This window comes from Cibotium barometz, chromosome 5 (assembly GCF_041138505.1).
Source record: "Cibotium barometz isolate CiBa-2024 chromosome 5, ASM4113850v1, whole genome shotgun sequence".
NCBI classification, from domain to species: domain Eukaryota; kingdom Viridiplantae; phylum Streptophyta; class Polypodiopsida; order Cyatheales; family Cibotiaceae; genus Cibotium; species Cibotium barometz.
In genome coordinates this window covers 24,469,195-24,477,358 of record NC_141050.1, presented here as the reverse complement: position 1 = coordinate 24,477,358, position 8,164 = coordinate 24,469,195, and the positions used below count along the sequence as shown (strand labels likewise).

Below are 8,164 nucleotides of genomic sequence, written 5' to 3'. Positions count from 1 at the left end.
CCAATGTTTGGAATATGTTGGTTATTGCTGTGCATAAGCCTCAATGTTGAATCCCGTTATGTTGGTTAATCTCACTTGCATTTTTATTGTGTGGCTAGTGAAGCCGCTGATGATGACAAAAGAAGAGATTGGGAAGAAAGAGGAGAAAAAAGAAATGGGCAGGTGCAAAAGAAGCGGAGGGACGCCAAAGCGCTCTGTGTCTGCGATATCAGAGCCAGGTTTCGATCCTGGGACCTGTGGGTTATGGGCCCACCACGCTTCCGCTGCGCCACTCTGATTTGGTGCTCACACTCGAGCGAATGTATACTTCTAAATCAACAATTTTTCTTGTTTGCGCTCCTCTTCCCGAATCCAATGTCATATGTCGTAAGCGCGTAGGCTACGCGATGCATCAGTTCGCACACTGCTCTCGTGGGCCAGTTGGAGGATGCGCAGGCCTCGTCTCTTTGATGAGAGCGGGCAAAAGAACATATTTTGGCTTTGCGACGATAAGAGAGAACAAGAAGAAAAGCCTCTTTTTGAACCACCCCCTTTTTTCTTTTTTCTTTTTTTGATCGGTAACACAACTCTTTAATTGGTTTTCAAATACTTTTCGTCGGTTCCACAAGATAGCACAACTCTTTAATTGGTTTTCAAATACTTTTCGTCGGTTCCACAAGATAGCACAAATTCTCAATCGGTTTTCGCATCCAATCACCATAACAGCATTTATATTGAAGATAAATTTGTTGACAGATCATTAGAGACTAGCCAACGGGTTGCGTGGAAATGCCCGCTCTGGTCCCCATCGCATTGATGTTGCTTACATAAGCATACCATAAATAGCTTTTTCCAAGGCCCACACCTGATACAAGGAGATAGAGCATAAATCAAGCTTACTTATGCACAGGATAAAAAGAAGCTCTCTCACAATGAGAGCATGGTGTGTATGCATAAACTTACCAATGCAGGTGGGCCTAACTATAGATTGAGAGAGCGATAATACCTTTCATTGTAACCTAATTAATGCTTCCTTGTGACCTTCTCAACTTGTATCAACCACCCCACTAATATCCTTGCACTCAAGAAAAAGTGATACCTTTCGGCCCCAGATTAGTTTGAGGACTCTTTTATTTAACATCATATAGAAACCAATACAAAGGCTTATAGGCAACTTTTGGTAACATCTTTTTTTAGACATTGAATACGCAACTCTGTATGAGTAGTGTGGAGGATCCTTTTGAGACTGATAATCAAACTGAGAGAACTAATCGATTTTAGATGAGGAGTGTGGATTAGCTTCAACCTCAACACACCTTTGGGGATGTCACCAAGAAAGAGTCGTTATCCAAGAGTACCCTGGCTAGCCAAGGAATATACAATAACAAAGTAAAGACCTGGTAGCACGCGGCGGCAGTCATTTGGCTAAAAGCCTATCCATGAGCAGAAATCTACCAAAGTGGGAGCCTTGCATGTAAGAGTTTCACCCATAACCTCGGCCCCATTGAATACCCTCCAATGGATACCTGTCAAGGCATAGAGTTGCTTCAAAGAGGTCGGTGTTGTAAACGGATATTCCACCTTGGCTTTAATGCTGACGTTAGATTAAAACTAACGTTACGTTAAATGTTAGGCATAGAGTTGCTCCAAAGAGGTTGGTGTTATAAGGGATACTGCCTTTTTTCACCGTGGTTTTAATACTAAATTCTTGCATGCATCTAAATTCTATTACTAGGTCATTTTTAGGCACTTTTCCCTAGTCGTATGTATTTTCACCAATCGTGGGTTTCTTCTACTAGGCCGACTTGGCTTTTCCACATTGGTGTTGTAATTAAGGAACACTGCCTTTTTCACATTGGCTTTAATGCTAATGTTAGGTTAATACTACATTGGCTTTAATACTAATGTTGGTAGGCTTCACGATCGTCTCTATAGGTCTAGACACTACAATCTTTGATAAGTGTTACTAGAGGAGATAGACATCATAGAGGATTTACAAGATAGGGATGTAGAAGTCACCCTAACCAAGGGATAGGAGAGGCATCCAAAGCCTCAACGGCTTAATTTATGTGATTGGTCTTTAGAGAAAGAGACTTCACGATCATCTCTACACGTCTAGACACATGAGGCAATAAACCTCCAGATAATCTGTAAAATAGGGATGTACAAGTCAACCACCTAAACCAAGAGATAGGGACGCATCATCCAAAGCCTCAACGAGACTAAGGGTGCCCAATAAATAGTGCACTAGAAAGAGTCCTTGTTAAGAGCATGAGCATGGAGGATGAGTTGGCAGCAACTTTTCTTAACCGATTAGGCAAGGAGTGGGAGGGCAAGCTCCAAGTGTGCAATAGACCTTGAGATTATATGTAAAATAGGGATGTACAAGTCAACGACCTAAACCAAGAGATAGGGGATACATCATCCAAAGCCTAAACGGCTAAGGGTGCCCAATAAATAGTGCACTAGCAAGAGTCCTTCTTAAGGACATGAGCATAGAGGATAGGATTGGGAGGGCAAGCCCCAAGGGCAACCTCAAAGCTAACCCTAGCTCTCAAGTTGAACACCCACACTTGCATTTCCATGGAGAGAAATGGTTTGGTGTGCTATTTGTTGCCTAAACCATACATGCATGGAGTATCCATTGTTGAGGCCTAGATATAACAACAGTTTTATGCTCATTGTAAGTGCCCCACGAGAACCATGACACATGTCATTGTTGGTACCGAAAGGAAACCCAACAGGGTAGACTCTAACACCACGATAGATGCTCCTCATGCCAAGGTATCCATGCCAAGGTATCCATGCCAAGGTATCCATTAGCCTTGCTAGCCCCCGTGAGTTACTCCTGAACTGACACAAGCTATAATGCTTACATATTAAAACCATTACCAAGGGGTATATCCACCTTTGATACCTTCGGTATTACCACCCCAATTGGTTACCGTAAGAATCACACCAATACAAGCTGCTTTGTACTCAGCTTCACAGCTCGAAGTGGCCACTATAGGAGGTTGCTTCTTGCTAAGCCATGATATACATGAATCACCAATGCGAAAGAAAAACCCACTAGCGGGCACTTGTGTTTCATAACATCCATCCCACCCCCTTTGGATAAAATAGTCCAAAATACTGAGTGCCCTATAAATAGATGAAAAACCGCTTAACAGCTTGCCAATGCTTCATACATGGGCTATGCATAAATCTGCTCAACTGTGAGACTGCATACTGTATATCTAGCCTCGTGTTGCACACATAAAGAAGGGATTCAATAGCCTACTGATACAAACTAGCATCAAAAGAGTCTCTTGCATCTTGAAGACTAAGTTGAGTACATGTCTCCATAGGTGTAGCCACATGTTTACAGTCTTCAAGATTAAACCTCTTTACAGTCTTCAAGATTAAACCTCTTCAATAGCTTTTTCATATATTTAGACTAGGGCATAACAATGCCATCATTGCGCTGCATAAACTGAATTCCCAAATAGTAATGCAAGGGCTCAAATCTGACATCTCAAACAATGACTACAAATCAGCCTTAAAGGCTGAAATTTGATCTATATCAGGTCCTGTGATGAGTAGCATGTCATCAATGTATAGAATGATGACCAAAAACGTGTCCTTACTCCTCTTCACATAGAGGGTACTCTCTGTTGGACTGTTGCAAATATCATTTGCAACCAAGTATGCATGAATCTTCTCATACCATGCTCTAGGAGCCTGCTTAAGGCCATAAAGAGACTTTTTCAACTTGCATACTTTAGACTCTTCTCCTTTCATGACAAAACTAGGAGGCTACAATACATACACCTCCTAATGTAAATCACCATTCAAGAATGTAGTCTTAATGTCCAGCTGATGTACATTCCACCCATGATGTGTTGCCAAAGCAACGAGACACCTACTCATAGTCATACGAGATGTGGGTGCAAAGGTCTCATCATAATCAATGCCCTTTTTTTGGGCATACCCCTTTGCAACAAGTCTAGCCTTGTATCGATTAATGCTACCATCTTCTTTGCATTTTAACTTGTAAACCCACTTAGTACAAATGGCCTTCTTGCCATGAGGTAGATCTGTCAAATACCAGGTGTCATTCTTGAGTATAGTTATACTCATCTTGCATAGCATGCATCTAATAATCATCATCCTGTGCTTCCTCAAAAGAAACAAGTTCCTTCTCATTACATAAATTATAAATGAGAACATGTTCCACATGAGAATAATTTGCATGATGAGAACTTGCACGAGTTCTTCTAGGTAAAGGAGCTTCCAATTTGCTATCCCTCAATGTCTACACAAGCCATTTTGGCATACACCTAGATTCTTATATGGCTGCTCTCTCCTCAACCACTACATCCTCAATAATTGCCTCATCAAAAGTCTGATTTTACACCTGCAAAGGATGAATTTCAGCACTTGGTTGAGCATTCAATTTCTCTACATATGGCTGCCCTCCATTAAACAAAGGTAGGAGCGAATCAAACATGTCATATGAGCATACATTCTGCTGTTTTTTTGCATGAAAGCATAGGTTGAACTGAGTTTTTATAAAAACAACATCTCTATTTACCTCCGCTTTGAGGTGGCTAGATGGTAGAGTATATATCCCTTGCTTTTTGAACTGTATCCCACAAATATGCATTTAACTGCCTTATCATCAAGCTTATTGTGTTGTTGCTCAGGCACAAGAGCATAAGCAAGACAACCAAAAACATACAAATGAGCCACAGAAGGCTTCCTGCATTCCAGGCTTCATAAGGAGTTTTAGACTGCAAGGCCTTACTACAAGGCCTTGGTAGAGCACTTGTTCAGCACATAGTTGCCTCTAACCAAAAACCATGAGGTAAATCTTGGGCTTTCACCATACATCCTACCATCTCCATGAGAGACCTGTTCTTCCTCTCAACCACACCATTTTGTTGAGGTGTGTATGGCATTGTACATTGATGCCTTATGCCTTTTTCAGCCATATATGCATGAAATTCCTTGGACACATACTCCCCCCCTCGATCTAAACAAAGGGTGCCAACTTTACATTCACATGCATTTTCAGCCATGGATACAAAGTCCTTGAAGCACATAAAAACCTTTGACTTCTGCTTTAATGGATACACCCAGCTATATCTGGAGTAATCATCAATAAAAGTGACAAAGTAGAGATATTCCCCAATAGATGGTGTCCTCATAGGACCACATACATCACTCTATATAAGCTGTAATTTCGAAATAGCTCTCACAGATCCATCCTTTGGAAATGATGCTTGCCCGATGCATTTTACCAAGAATATACCCCTCACATACATGTCTAGCAGGTGTCTCAAGAGTTGGCAATTTAGACACCATATCATGCCTTTGAAGGCGTAACAAACTGCCATAATTCAGATGGCCAAATTGTGCATGCCATAATTTTGCATCACTCATAGCATGAGTCGTAGAGGCTAAGAAAGCATCATGCTGCAACTTCTCAAATACATCCACCTTGTATAGGCCATAAAACAAGGTACCTCTGAGAGACAATGATAGAATAATCATCATTTCTATCATGAACTGTACATTTGTCATCCACAAATTTCACCATCAAGCCTGACAAGGCTAAGGCTGAAACTGACAGCAAGTTCTTCTTAATGCCTGGCACATATAAAACTTTAGAAAGAGTCGAAAAAGGATGCTGGTCTCATTGAATATATAAGACATTTAAATCATCAAAAGGTACGTACACTGTAAGATTCCTCCCTTTAGCTTTTGAGGTGTAAAGGTGTAAGAACCTCCCCTTCTGTTCTTGTAATTATTCCCCTGTCTGAAATAGAAGAAAGATCTTGTTTTACCCAGTTTTGGCGTAGAGAGAGAAAATGTCTAGAGAGAGATAATCCAAAATTGAGATATCTTTGGATATAAAAATCCTCCTAGTGTTTGAAATGGTTTCCCCTGAAACAGAAGTTCAAAATAAATTCTCCAAAGTGCATTAGGAATCAATTAAAAATGATTTAAAAGACCTTAGCCTAAGAGTCAAGATTTTCTGAAAATTTTTATGGTGCAATTAAGGTTCCTATGGGCCAATAAGATTAATCCAAGTGTTGGGATGAGATAAATCCAAAGAATAAAAGAAAATACCCAAAAATGAGTAAATGCTCACATAAGATGAAGAGTTGACTGAGTACAAGGTTTATTAGTTAAAAACTATGAGATATTACTAAAAAAATGAGATATTTTAGAATAATGATGCATTTTTGACACCTTGGTAAGGAGGGGGAGACCTTTAAGGTAGGCACCTATTTCGCACATGTGGATGAGTTTTTAAATCAAAAAATTATGATATTTTCATCTCTCCTCTCTCCTGGATCAAACTGGATCAAAATGGGAGCTAAATTGGTCCAAATCTTGTTCGAATTCAGCCAAATTGAAGCTGGAAAATTCTAGAACTTAGTAGGACTCAGTTAGTGATCTCCCTCACCTATAAATAGACCCTCATTCTTTTGTATTCTCATCTAAGAGCTATACCATGCCAGTATTACATTAAAATAATGATATTTTCTATTATCCCTTAAAAATCCTCTACTTTTGGAGAGATTGGGGCTTCTCTCTCTCTCTTCAACAATCCTTGTAGCTTTCCTCTCAACACACTAAACCAATTGATTGGTTGGGTGATTCCTTCTAAAATAAAGAAGCAAGCAAGCAAAATCAAGAGGTAAGATGCAATTTCATGGTTTTCTTTAATATTCTCAATGATTTCACTTCTCAACCCCTCTAAAGCTTGAGAAGTTTCAAATGAATTGTTTTTCAATGCCAATTAAGCTTTCTAATTATAATGATTAATCATAAAAAGTTTATATTTATGCTTAATTAGGATTCTTTTAATGTATATCTCTCTCTCCCCAAATTCCTATGACTAATTCTTATTCAAATGGATGCTTCTTATTGATAAATTCTCAATTCAAAAATCAAACTCTGTGCTAGTTAAGCTAGAGGTTAGAAAATGGCTTTTTTATGCTTTTATGCTAATAAAATTATAGTAAACTTATGATTTAATTCCATAAATTAGATTTAGGTCCAATGATAGTTATTTTATCATAATTGTATTATAAAGTTTTATTCTTTTCAAAAATATTAAAAATTATCAGTAATAATAGCAGCAGCGAAGCTATGGCAAAATTTTGAGAAATTAATACATAATTCATTTTTGTACATAATGTGAAAAGAGGACTTCCTACCATATTCTAGGATTAGTCATCCTATGCTGAAAGAATAATTCTCATTACATTCATGGAAAACTAATTTTTAGTATTTATGCGTAAGTAATTAATTAGAGAAATGATAAATTTTTTGGTAATTTTATTCTTATGCAAAAAGAGAAATTCTCATGATAATGGAGATCCATGTAATTAAATGAAAAAAGAGAAATTTTTGTATATTAAAATAATGAATATTTTATTTAAAGAGAAATTTTAGATAAATTTATTTTATGCATGAGAAAATTTAAATGATAAAAGAGGAATTCCCATGACATTTAGAATTCAATCATTTAAATAGTAAAAATGAAATTCTTGGCATATTTGAAGATATTTGTATTTAAATTTGAGGAGGAATTTGAGATAAATTTAATTTATGCATGAGAAAATTTAAATGATAAAAGAGGAAGTCCCATGACATTTGGAATTCAATCAATTAAATGGTAAAAGTAGAATTCTTGGTAAAATTGAAATAATGGGGATATTTTATTAAAGAAAAGAAAAATTTTAGATAAATTATTTTATGATAAAAGAGGAATTCCCATGACATTTGAAATTCAATCATTTAAATGTAAAAAGAGGAATTCCCATGATATTTGAGATCTAAGAAATTAAATGGGAAAAGAGGAATTTTTAGCACAATTCAAATTATGAGTATTTATCAAAAGTGAAATTTTGAGCATTATTGGAAAATATGGGTAGAATTGATTTTTGTAAATCCCATGAATCTTTTACTCAAAAGAAGAATATTGAATATAGTTCACTTGAGAAATTTGAGAAAGAATATGAAAATATCCATCGAGAAAAAGTACCTTTAACTAGGCCAAGTAATTGGCAGAAATTTAGAAAAAGTCCTATCGGTATTGGAAGTAGAAAATGTTACTAAATGTGAATAGATGTGAATACGATGTGAATACGATGTGAATATGATGTGATAAGATGTGATGTGATGTAAA

General features: G+C 37.3%; 1 non-coding gene across 1 annotated transcript; it reads right to left on the bottom strand.

Annotated features, from left to right (window-relative positions):
• Nucleotides 1-206: 206 nt before the first annotated feature.
• Nucleotides 207-278, bottom strand: TRNAM-CAU (transfer RNA methionine (anticodon CAU)). Its single transcript has one exon. It is a non-coding gene; the product is annotated as a tRNA-Met (tRNA).
• Between the last annotated feature and the right edge of the window lie 7,886 nt (nt 279-8,164).